Here is an 11,978-nt window from a genome sequence, read left to right as displayed (position 1 = left end):
AATAAACAAATGCAGTAAAATCAGCGTAATGTCAGTTCATGCACTGTATGAATGATAATTTTGTCCTTTTTAGCAAGTTACACCATATTTTTGACTCAATCGTGCATCCACTTTGATGTGAATCAAAATTAATTTTTTGTTGTGTTGTTAATAGTGACAAGGCTCGAGTAGTGACCCTCACAGTTATGAATATTTATATTTTATATATCAAATCAAAAATATTTTTTATGTTCGCAGAGTATATATATAGTTCCTTTTTGGTTAATTTTCCTTTCCCTCTTATATTTTCAGAAAGCGAGTAATGGCGCTATAGACATACGTCATAAAAGGCTACGCTAGAAATAGTGCTCATGTCCCAACCATCAGAGGAAAAGGGAGCATCACTTAACCTTTCTAGCCCAGCTGCTTCGACCAACCAACCATATAATTACCAAAAACGTACGGTACGAGATATTTCTTGAATCATCTTGCCCCTTAGATAGCTGTATTGATGTTAGATTAGATTAGATTAGATTAGACTAAGAATATTCCTGATGAAGTATTTTAACGATTGACTTTTATATGGGCAATTTATTCAATAAATCATTAATTTGACCTCGTGACTCCAGTTTTGGCTGGGTGGTGAACAGATTTGGATATTTTCTTTCATTTTCTTGTGATTTCCGCTAATTCAAAAGGATAGTTCAGAAACTGTTTAACGTACTGGGAACATCCAATAAGATGATCAGAACACAATCAATGGGTAATTATTGGAATTTACATCGGAAAAATTAACCTTCTTCCTAAATGTGAGATCGTTACAATGTGTAAGATCTGATGATACAAGATCTACCAACGAGACATTTTAGGGGCGTTCAACAGGAAGATCTGGGAGCTTCCAACGGGAAGTTGTGTGCACTACTGACGGTAAATTTTGGGAGCATCCAGGAAGAATTTATGAAAATTTCCAACGATAAGTTCTGTGGACATGTACTGGGAACATCCAACAGAAAGATCAGGCGACTTTCAACAAATATTTTTTAGAACTTTCATAGTGTACCAGTCAATGTGCAGTGGTCCAGAGTAGGAATTTAGGAGGAAAAATGCATTTAGAGCCTGAAATTGAAACATAAAAAAGTTTCTTCTACAAAATTGTTCTTTACAATTAAATCCTCATTTTGGTGTCAATTAATACTAGGGTGGTTCTTATTAGCATTGAAATAAAAAATTTAACTTTTAATTTGCAAATATAGAGGTATATATGTAGGAACTTTGTTTAAAAAACTTTATTGTATCTCTCGAATTGGCTGATTAAAAGCATTTTCCCTCAATTGACTTAAGGTGTCTCTGAATACATACAGTTTTGGCCTGCGGTGAAACTATAAGAAAATTTTATGGGACTCTTAAAGAAACTTTTTCCACATTGATCAAATTCACCCATATTTGTGTTTTACATTAGGTAAACAATTCAAAACAACTTTCGCCAAGACCGTATTGATCAGATTTGTGTGCAGAAAGAAATTAATCATTTATGGTGGTAAGCTCCAACCGGTATTATCCTCGGATTAAATACCGATTAAGAATGTCCGGCTGCTTTGATGTCGACTTCAGTGTTAATCAACGCAACTTTAAATATTTTACACATCATGCAAACAGGGACGGAATTAAAAGTTAATCCGAGTTGGAGCTTACCGCCGTTAGTGTTCAACATGTAGTGCCCCCCAATACCGTTAGTTTGCTGGTCTGATATACGCCTGTAGGCAGTCTTCCGAAAAACACGTGCACATTTGCACCCAATGTAAAAACATAACGTTTTTGTTGAACACGTACACGCTTTTCCTTGTGTTGTAATGTTCAATCCAAACATGCTGTCCAATACACACACATGAACGCTTTGTTGAAACCACGTGTTTTTTTCATATGTGCAAACACGGCGTTTGAACACGATGTTTGTTTTCTTCAGATTCCTTTTGTTGTACGGATTACCGTGCCGGATCATTTTCTACGTAGTTCATAATGATTGCGCACTCAAGTGTTTCGAAATAATCCGAATTTTATGAGATATTTTCAAAATATTACGTGTACTTACAGCTCTAATGTATAATATAACTTAAGTGGTAACATTTCAAAAATGTTGTTGGAAAATAAACAAAAATAATGTTATGGCCAGAAGTAGACACTGTGCGAAATTTGGTGCTTGTACGGTATTTTTCCCTCATCTTGTGTCCGTTCGAGGTAGGCCCGTTCTTGATTGAAATTTTACGGGTAGTGCCCTAAGCCAGCCAACCAATTTGCTTTATTTTTTTTTGTTCATCGCAAGTTTTCGAAACAAGAATGATTTTGGCAATAATTACTCAAGGCTGCTAATCGCAATTAAAGAGAATTTGAAATTGAAAAATACCATAAACGAACGATAACCCAAAAGATAGAGCTATTCTACAAATGGTTAAGATGATACCCCGGACACGTCGTTGCTGAAAAATCCAGTCTTTATTGCCAAAATGCTGTGAAGCCCAGAGAGCTACTGAGTCAGTTAGTACCTTCTGATACATTTCTTGGTTCACTTTCACCCCTTTTTCGATGAAGATCCAAGGGGTTTTGCCGGTGTGAGTTGTTGGAACCTAAACCATGGCAGAAGTAGGATGATGAATTCTTGAAATACTTTCTCAATTTTTAGAAGTAGCAGGAAGCAACTACCGATCAATCTGGTGGTTGTGATGCTGTCCGGTAGTGATAAATTGTTCATCGGTAAACAGCGCTGGTTGTATAGAGGCATGTTGTCAAAGTATGTATGGATAATTCGCAGACATCCTCTAAAACATAAAAAGTATTCCAATTTTTTTCCATTGCTATGGCTAAGGTTCCAGCCAACTGTCCTAAAACTTCCAGAAGAGGTGTGGACAATTTCTTTAAGCTAAATAAAAAAATGAATTTATCCACCAATGGTGTGATCTGACCTTTCTTACACATACCTACCAACACATTTATGAACATGTCTCTGGAACTAGAAATCCGATTGCATTAATTTAAAAGTTTCCTGTGGAGCAATTGTATCTTTCATTTGAAATATATATTCTCCAATTCGGTTTAGTGGTTGCTGAGAATCATAAGCTACAATTTATGCGTTTTTAAAGATAATTTTCAGTCTCAAGGCACATACCTACCGGCATAGTTTAGAACATATCTCCGGAACCAGAAATCCGATTGTATTAAAATTTTAAAGCGTTCTGTGGGAAGATCGTACCAACAATCAATACGAAACTAACGATTTTAAATTGGCTCACTACACAGCAAAAAAAGTTGTTGAATATTACATCGAAACTGATGCAACCAGGTCAATCCATCGGTTGTGTAATATCACATTGTACGATGTACATCGATTTTGCGAACAAAATTACATCCATTGATGTAATATTGTATCTGCTTTTTGCTATTACATCATTATTTCATACATCAGCTTGAATTACGTTGATCGATATTACATTTTTTTTTGCTGTGTACTTGACTAGCCTATTGGTCCCAATCAAACGATTAACGTACCCCGTTATAGTCGATATTCTAGTACTACACAATGTTTGTTTTGATTCGCTATGAAAGATTGACAGATAAAATGAGGGGTTAGTGGATTTTCCTATGTTTCGAGGGGTGAATCGATTAGCTTGGGACCGAAGAGAGTACCAGAGCTGGGCCAAAAAATTGAGCACATTTCTTTGGGTCCTTCTAGTCTTAGAGTTACTTCTATGATCGTACCTTTCATATTATCTAAGTATTCGAATATTATTTTCCTGTGAAGTAAATCGATTTATTAGCCGTTTCCAATTGATGTTTTATTTTATTAATCATTTTAAAATTTTGAATCGTTACATTGTTGAAATAATGGAATCAATCTTAATTATTCTCATTGCGGATTTTCGATACTGCCAAAGGAAGAAGATCTTGATTACATCTAATAATCATCAAGTCATTTAACAAGTCAGCGGACATTCGCAGCCGGCGTTCGTCGAGTAGTATTTTAACGGCAGAGAAACAGCGCTCTACCGAAACTTGCGTTGCTGGAGCAGCTAATGCAGTCATAGCCAAATCATATAGCTCGGGGTCTTCGTATCGTTTAGCCTGCCAGTATTGAATGGTGTCCGTATTTATCGGCAATCGCGTTTTCGAATTCGCCAGTTGTAGAAGTTTTAATTTGAGATCCAATTGTGATGTTTCAAACGTAGTTCTAGCTTGACTGCATTCTTCTGCCAACATAGCATCAAATTCGTCTTCATCGTAAGAAGTCACCGAGGTTTCTCCTGTTTCTGTTTCAGGATAACCTTTAGCTTTCAACTTATGAAGAATTGAATCCACTTTGAGCAAATGATCCTGAATACGAATAAATTAAAAAGAAATGCATTGTAGAAACTGCCACAATATTTTCAAGGAAAAATATTATAAGTAATATTATCACAGACAAATAGACGTAACTCTTCATTCTTCGCTATCGATCACGTGTTTGACGAGTTCAAATATTATTTGGTAAGTTCAAATCAGATATACTCCAGGAAGAATTGACGGAGCACTTCTATCGGATCACTACATATTCACGCATCTAACTTGTATGCAACATCTTTTGCAATTTCGCATACAAGCTTACAGAGCTTACGAGATGTCGTTACTGAGATCAATAATGATGGTTTAAATGGGAAATTGATCTAAAAGTTATGCCTGTTTGTCTATGATATCAATGATACTTACAATGGCAGATAGTTTATCCTCCTTTGAAAAGAATGGAGAATCCACAAAACACCATCTTTGATCAAAGATCAGTGCGGCCTTGAAAGCTCTATTATTGAACATTTCCTTCATTCTTGAATTCAAAGCGTCAACAATTGGAGTTGCAAATCGATTTTGTCCATTTACCTTCATCTTCATGTCGAATTGACATTTTTTGAACGCCTTGAATGCATCTCCAAACGTAAAGTTTTCTTGTTGAAATGCTTTTGTGGCTGAAAACAGCGGTTCGAATGCCTCTCTGTATTCTTTCATGAAGCTCCATGTTTCATCACTTAGCATTAGTTCAGCGCATTGTTTGCCTACATCTCGGTAAAAGCCTTCATGACTCAAAATACTGTCGATCATGATCTTAGTAGATCCCCATCGTGTCTCACAATCAATTCGTGGCAAAGGAATCTTGACGATATCAAAAAATGTTCTGAATTCCATCTTCCTTGCAGCTTTAACCAATTTACGAACCACTTTAAGGAATGCTTCTGATTCATTGTCTAGGACATCTTTGGCCACAAGATTTAGGGTATGAGCTCCACATTTTATTTTCTCAATGCACCCATCGCTTGACTTAACAAATGATTCCTCTAGATCTCGTAGCATCACTTCCATATTTGATTCAGCCTCATCACTTTCATCTTCCGTTTCAGGTTTCTCAACTGATTCCACCTCTTTCTCGAACGATACGTCATCGTCATCTGACAGTAGCATCAAGGATTTATCTTGTTCAACTCGCAAATTGCTAGAACATTTCAGCATGTTTTGACCATTATCAGTTGTGGCCGAGTACACATTCAAAAGATTTAGGTCATAGCTTTTGAGCACATTTTCAATGTGTTTTTTCAAGTTTTCACCTGTTTGTCTCTCTTTCATTTCCAGCATTGAAAGAGTACGGATAATGAACTGACCGTTTTCGAGATACTGTACATTAATTCCAAAGATTTTGCGATTATGACGTGATGCACCGTCGTATTTGAAACAGACCATACGGGACTGAATAGCAGTTGTAATCAGCTCTCTAATTTTATTGGCCACATCCGTAATTGAAGAAACCATTGCCTTGGAATTGGAGGATATTCCAAGGGCCTTAGACATAATACCAGTTGTTTCATGAAAAGCTTCACTATCAAAAAAATTGAACGGTAGGCTGTGAACTGCGGACATTTTCACCAGTCCGCAAAAGAAATTGTCAGGATCAACTTGTACTGAAATTGTCTTCATCCTTTTTACTGATGGACCTTCGGATTGTCCAACTTCTGTATTCATCGGCCTTTTGTATCCATCCAAACCGATTTGTTTTGCGACAGCGGGATGTTGTTGAACAACATGGCGCTTTAAGCTGCTATCTGCCCCTTTTAACATGCTGCGGCATCCTTCCACCAAGCACTTAAATAGCTGTGATCCTTCGTCAAATCGGAAAAACTTTTCCTTTACATTGAATTTCGCCATTTTTCCTAATAAAAACACACTGATTGTAAAATTAAAGTCACAAAACTAACGTACACCCAACCCTTTTTTACGGGGGTAATTTTTTATCCATTTTCGGTTTCTGTGGTGAAGTCAGACAATAGGGTTCTTTAATTTTAAAAAATGTATCATTTTTTATACATCATCTGAAAAAGCTTCGTTTTCTGAGCACAGCGATATTTTTTTCGAACCCACACACTTTCATCTCGATTTTTAAATCAAGGTTTGAAGCAAAATAATAACTTCACTGTTTGACGCTAAACTAACAAACTGACAGCTCGCTCCCATACAAAGTGACAACGAGGGGCGCTAATAAGGTGATTTTTGCAAATGTAATCGTGCTTATTTAAAATAGTTCCAGTGTACCAAAATAGATGAAATTTTGGGTTTGGGTTCCACTTTTAATGCAGATTACGATTATGCATTTTCCTCAATACGCTTAAAGAACCCCATTGATGTAGGTACCATAGTTTTCTTTGGTTTTTTTTTTGATTTGTTGACATCAGTTGTATCAAGCTTGGTTTTATTTGAACACCGGAAAAATGGAAAATAAGATCGCTTAAAAAAAGGGCCGGGTGTATTAAAAAAAAATAATGTAAAAAATAAAACCCATAATAATCTAATAAAACATAAAATTTCAAATATTCATCAAGCCTACACTGTTAGGTATCGGTTGTGAAGTCTAATCTGGTGTTACTTTGTATGGGTGGTGAATGAACGAACAGTTATAGCGACGCGAAATTTGCCATGCTGTTTGTCGTACACGTCTCTATTGACCTTTCTGACGTTTATAACACGCACACTTGTGTAATCCCATTTTTTAGTGGGGAGTTTGTTATCCTCACTTTCGCTTCTGCCAAAAATATTAGTTTGTTATTGTTATCCTTACTATCGGCCATGAATACTCGCGCATATAGAATGGACTATGGCAATGTTTTCAATTGGAAAACTTCTTCTAGAATACTTTCGGTAGAATACTTTCATGATGAAAACATATGACTGACACAATGCACTCTAACTTTCTCTATTATCGCTATGAAAGCGAATGTTGATAAAAAATTCATATGTTCTCTATACATTTTTTTTACCAACGTAATATATCAAATGCATTAAATTACGCGCAATGCATGTAATTTTAGACCGAGAAATCAAAATAATATTTGATGATTGAGGTAACTGGGAGGTGAGGGACGCCCAGCATATAAAATTATGTTTTACTTACCTTACAAAATGAAAATTAAGGCTCTGGATATTAATTGTAGTTTAATAATAATAATAAAAAAATCCTGCAGAGTTTCGGTTTAACCACTCCCTATACCTTCAAACACTCGCTGCACTGTTTTTGTTCTAGACGTTCAAAACACAATGTTCAAACATCATGTACAAACATTGGACGCTCCCACATGTATGATACATGTTCGAACACAAGGGTAAAAAGTTTATGTGTAAGTGCAAACATGAAAAGCGCCACACAGCGAAAACACGTTCATCTCGAACACAATGTTGTATGTTCAATACCGAAGACTGCCTGTAGGTATACGCATAGCACTTGGCCAAGTGTAATTGGTATTAAATGGTTAACACACTTTACACAGTAAATAGTCATATCGATTTGCGGTCTGCAATAAAGTTGAAGTAAAGCCTTTGGGATTTTCCTTATTAGAGAGTTGTATAGATTTTCTTCTTTAGTTTAAATACTTAAATCTTTGGTTTTTATTAGTTGAGTAGGTTCAGATTCAACACATTGTAGCTTCATTTTTATACCTGTGATCTTGACTTACCTAGGGAATGAGTACTTAAGGGGGTTAGATTTTGATAGTGGGAATGACACTGATGAAGACTGCACATTGTAGTCGAAATACGTATCTGTCATGTATACCAAAATTAATTAAGTGGAATCAAATGGAAGATAGCCTTTTTTGCTGATTTATTCAATAAAGTTGTTTATGGTTTGTCCAAAAAACTAAACCTCAGATATGGGCAATATTGAACAATGTATGTTGGCCATCAAATATTCATTTTTTGTTACTTTTGATGATACTGATGATGATGATGATGGTCCCACCTCTTACCCCTACAGAGGTTTGAGCTGGACGAGTTATCTTTAAGATATTTAAATATAAACATTTTAACCAGGTTTTCAAACACAATCGAGTTGGTTACAATTACAGAAATAAAATCCCTGTTAAATATGCTATAGGCATCAACCAAAAACACCTCTGGGGCATGAAGTAGTTCGCCTCCTCGTGGTGTGCCCTGGAAACGCTAATTATCGAACCCAAGGGAGAGATATTGCGGCTAAACGAACTACCGCAGAGTAGGGACGCTGGAACCCCATCCAGCTCGTCCCAGGAGGTTGAGAAGCCCTGCACAAACCCTCGTTGTGCAAAGGCAGGAGTGACGCCGGGTTCTTAGAGTGCTTAGCACACGCAGGTGGTAAGCGGTCACATCTGTCCTAAGCTGCCCTGTTGGACAGTTGGCTGGCTATCACGTCTGCTCTAGAACTCGGGCGAACAACGAACAGCGAACAACAAGAGGAAGGCCCTGCACAGCTGCTCACTGTGCAGTAGCGAGTGCCACGTCGGACACAACATCAAGTGATGCGCCATAGCGCAAGCGGCCCCCTCCCATGACGTAATGCTTTCGGGCGGTTCCGGGGAGGGCAAGGGCCCAGAGCACAGGGTAAGGTTTAGTGGGTCGGGAGAGCTATTTCTCCCATTCCCACACCCTGAGTTATCTTCTCAGGAGTCTGGGAGCAGATTCCCCCTTGTATAAAAAACTAAAAAAAAAGACCCTAACCTCTGGTCTAGCCACGGAGATCTTTTGGGGTGGGCTACACTCGCCTCTTTTGTTGGCTAGCTCGAGCTCGAAACCCTAGAGCTTCAAGGTCGGCTCCTGGCTTGTCGATACTAATCAGAAGCACAAAGACGGAGATGAACTAGCCTACGGCTAAAAATCTCCTAAATAAATAAGAAAAAAAAAGAAGCACAAAACACCTATTAATCACTTTTTACTAGTTTATTGTCTCACTCACTTGTTATGTATGTAGTGTAGATGTGTAGATTGCTGGCCAGCGATGACGGGATTCTTCAGTGGGTGGGGTTTTTCGGCGGCGGATGAACGATCTGTTCCCGGTGGATGCGGGTGCTCGACGGTTGTCTCCGTGTGGCACGACGGATGTTGCACTGGGACTCGATCGGGTGATCGACGGTGGTCTCTCAGTGGTCGTCGGTGCATTACCGATGGACGCTTGCTACACGGGGCTGGCTTGTAAACGGACGCCCTCGTGGTTTAGCCCGTACTTAATGGGTCCTGATTGGAATAGGAGAGGTGGTCTTAGGGCTGGGAATATCGCTACTGGGTTTTAATTGGGTCCTACCTGACTCCGTATTTATGCAGTACTTGCCGGTATTTGTAGGCGACTCTGTATACTTCACTCCTTTTCAAACTTATAGCAAACTTGGCAGATCGATCTATTTCGTGCAATGGCTGAAGTGAAAGAGAACCTTTAGTTCAGCTTGACCCAGTAGCTTCCCCAATGACCTAAGCCCATTTTCACCTCCCTCCCACTTTTGCACTATCCGCTTGTCCATATTCTTCTCCTGTTTCCAACGCCCACCTTCATCCTTACTCCTTCCCGTCATGTGTTCTGTGTTATGCGTTGTTGGTGTGACTGGCTTACAATATTTAATTGGACCGTTGGTTTGGGAGTGGTTTTTCATTTGACTTACATATTTCCTTATATTTACATTCAAAAACAAGACAATATTGCATACAAGAAACTGACATACTGAATGAATTCACAATGAATATGTGTATTCCTCGCTATCCTATCTCCTGATTTCTTTCGCTCAAAATTGGTAAGTAGGGTACAGGAACCAAAACGGTAACAACTACTCAATTTTTTTTACTATTACTACAACAAAATCAAAAACTAAAAATTCATCATCACCATCGTGGCGAACAATGTAGTTTTTTGTAACTGCTACACAAATTACTTAAATGTCTTTATGACAGTGTTCATATAAAATAATCCGTTAGAGATAACTTCGTCAAGATACATTATTTATCAATTCATAAAAATATAACTGATCAATAAACAGCTTTTACATGTGAAATGTAGCGTTTCTTAAATTCTGTTAGCGTAGTTGCACGCTTGTTGTGTCTAGGCACCGAATTGAAAACGTTTCTACCTTTGAAAAATAATGAATTTTGTGAAGCATTATTCAAAAGACGTGGTGTTTTTAACTTGATCCGCGTTTCTAGTATTATATCTATGAAAATCACTTCCTCCGATCACACAAATATCGAGGCAGCATACCACTAACTACCTAATAAATGAACACAGAAGATGATTGATTTGTATAACTGTATTTTACTATCAATAGTTAAATCGTTTTACAAGCGGCATAGAATTCCATACTACTTAGCGATTTTCTTGATGACATTGTCAATATGAGAATTGAACTTGAGTTTATCATCAATAATCACGCCGAGATATTTAATTTCCTGAACGCGATCAATTGTCTCATCATAAATAACAGCAGAGACAACATCATCTACACGATTCCGTGAACTTTACTTATATTCAATTTCAATTGTTTATACTTTCTTAGAAAACGCAAATCATCAATCACGAGTGAAACGGTTTCTTCTAAATCCTCAGTTGCAATGAATAACACAGTGTTGTAAAATCCTCCTTTAAGATTATGGGAGCTTCGGAATCTTGAATATTCTGGTGTTAACACTTTCAGCGTTTGGCTTTTTCTCACTTTTTTCCATGCTGGTTCCAAATGCCTCAACCTCTTCTAGAGTCATATCCGTCTTGAGCATCTTTTGGCGAAGCTTTCCCGAAGCACATTTCTCAACGATTTGATCCAATATCATCTCATCTGGCTTCTCGACTCACACCGTTTGATTTGTGATCTTAGACGAAGAACAAAATAGGAGAAACGCTCTGAAGGCTTCTGAGCGATTTGCCGAAACTGATGGTGCTCATACGTCCGACGGCGAAATGGTTCAAAATGTGAATCCAATTTAGCAATAGTGGCATCATAATACGGCGGGTCACTCAAAACGTATGATACATTACCACACTCTGGCAAATTGTCGTAGATGTCACGCAAGTCCGAGCCTCCCAGGTACAGCAATTTTGATCTCCTGTCATATTGCGAGTCAATCTTTTCAGAATTGAAATACGCTTCCAAGTCTCGCTTCCACTTTGCCCACGCGACAGGTAGTTGAGAAGACTCAACACTTGTTTGGAAAGGTTTTTTTTTCTTCCTTTATTTAGGAGATTTTTAGCCTTATGCTTGGAAAGGTTTGATTCTACTGTCCAAACCAGCCATAAGATAACAATATATGTAATAAAATCAATCATAATTTGCCTCATTTCATAACTTAACAACTAACATCATTTATCTTTGCGGCTAAGTACTATATATTATTGTATTGTGGTAAAGTAACCATCTTCCTATAAATCATTCCACACCCGCCAGTTGCGGACGGTATTTGACGACACCGTCGCTCGCTACTAGTCTAATCTATGGCAAACCCGTTAATTTTACGATTTAAGGCGAATCCGCCACTTGTCTGATCAATGTACATTCTTCAATTTTTCGATTCATGGCTATCCCGCCAATTTTACGTTTTTATGGTGAACCCGCCACTTTTATAATCTACGGTGAATCCGCAAATTTATTTACGAACTATGGCAATCCAGGCAGTTGTCCGATTTATGCACACCTGTATAAACCGCCAATTTTACG

This window comes from Ochlerotatus camptorhynchus, unplaced genomic scaffold, assembly GCF_037179485.1.
Source record: "Ochlerotatus camptorhynchus isolate MF236.1 unplaced genomic scaffold, CSIRO-AGI_Acam_v1.1 ptg000026l, whole genome shotgun sequence".
Taxonomy (NCBI): Eukaryota; Metazoa; Arthropoda; class Insecta; order Diptera; family Culicidae; genus Ochlerotatus; species Ochlerotatus camptorhynchus.
This window is presented reverse-complemented; position numbering follows the sequence as displayed.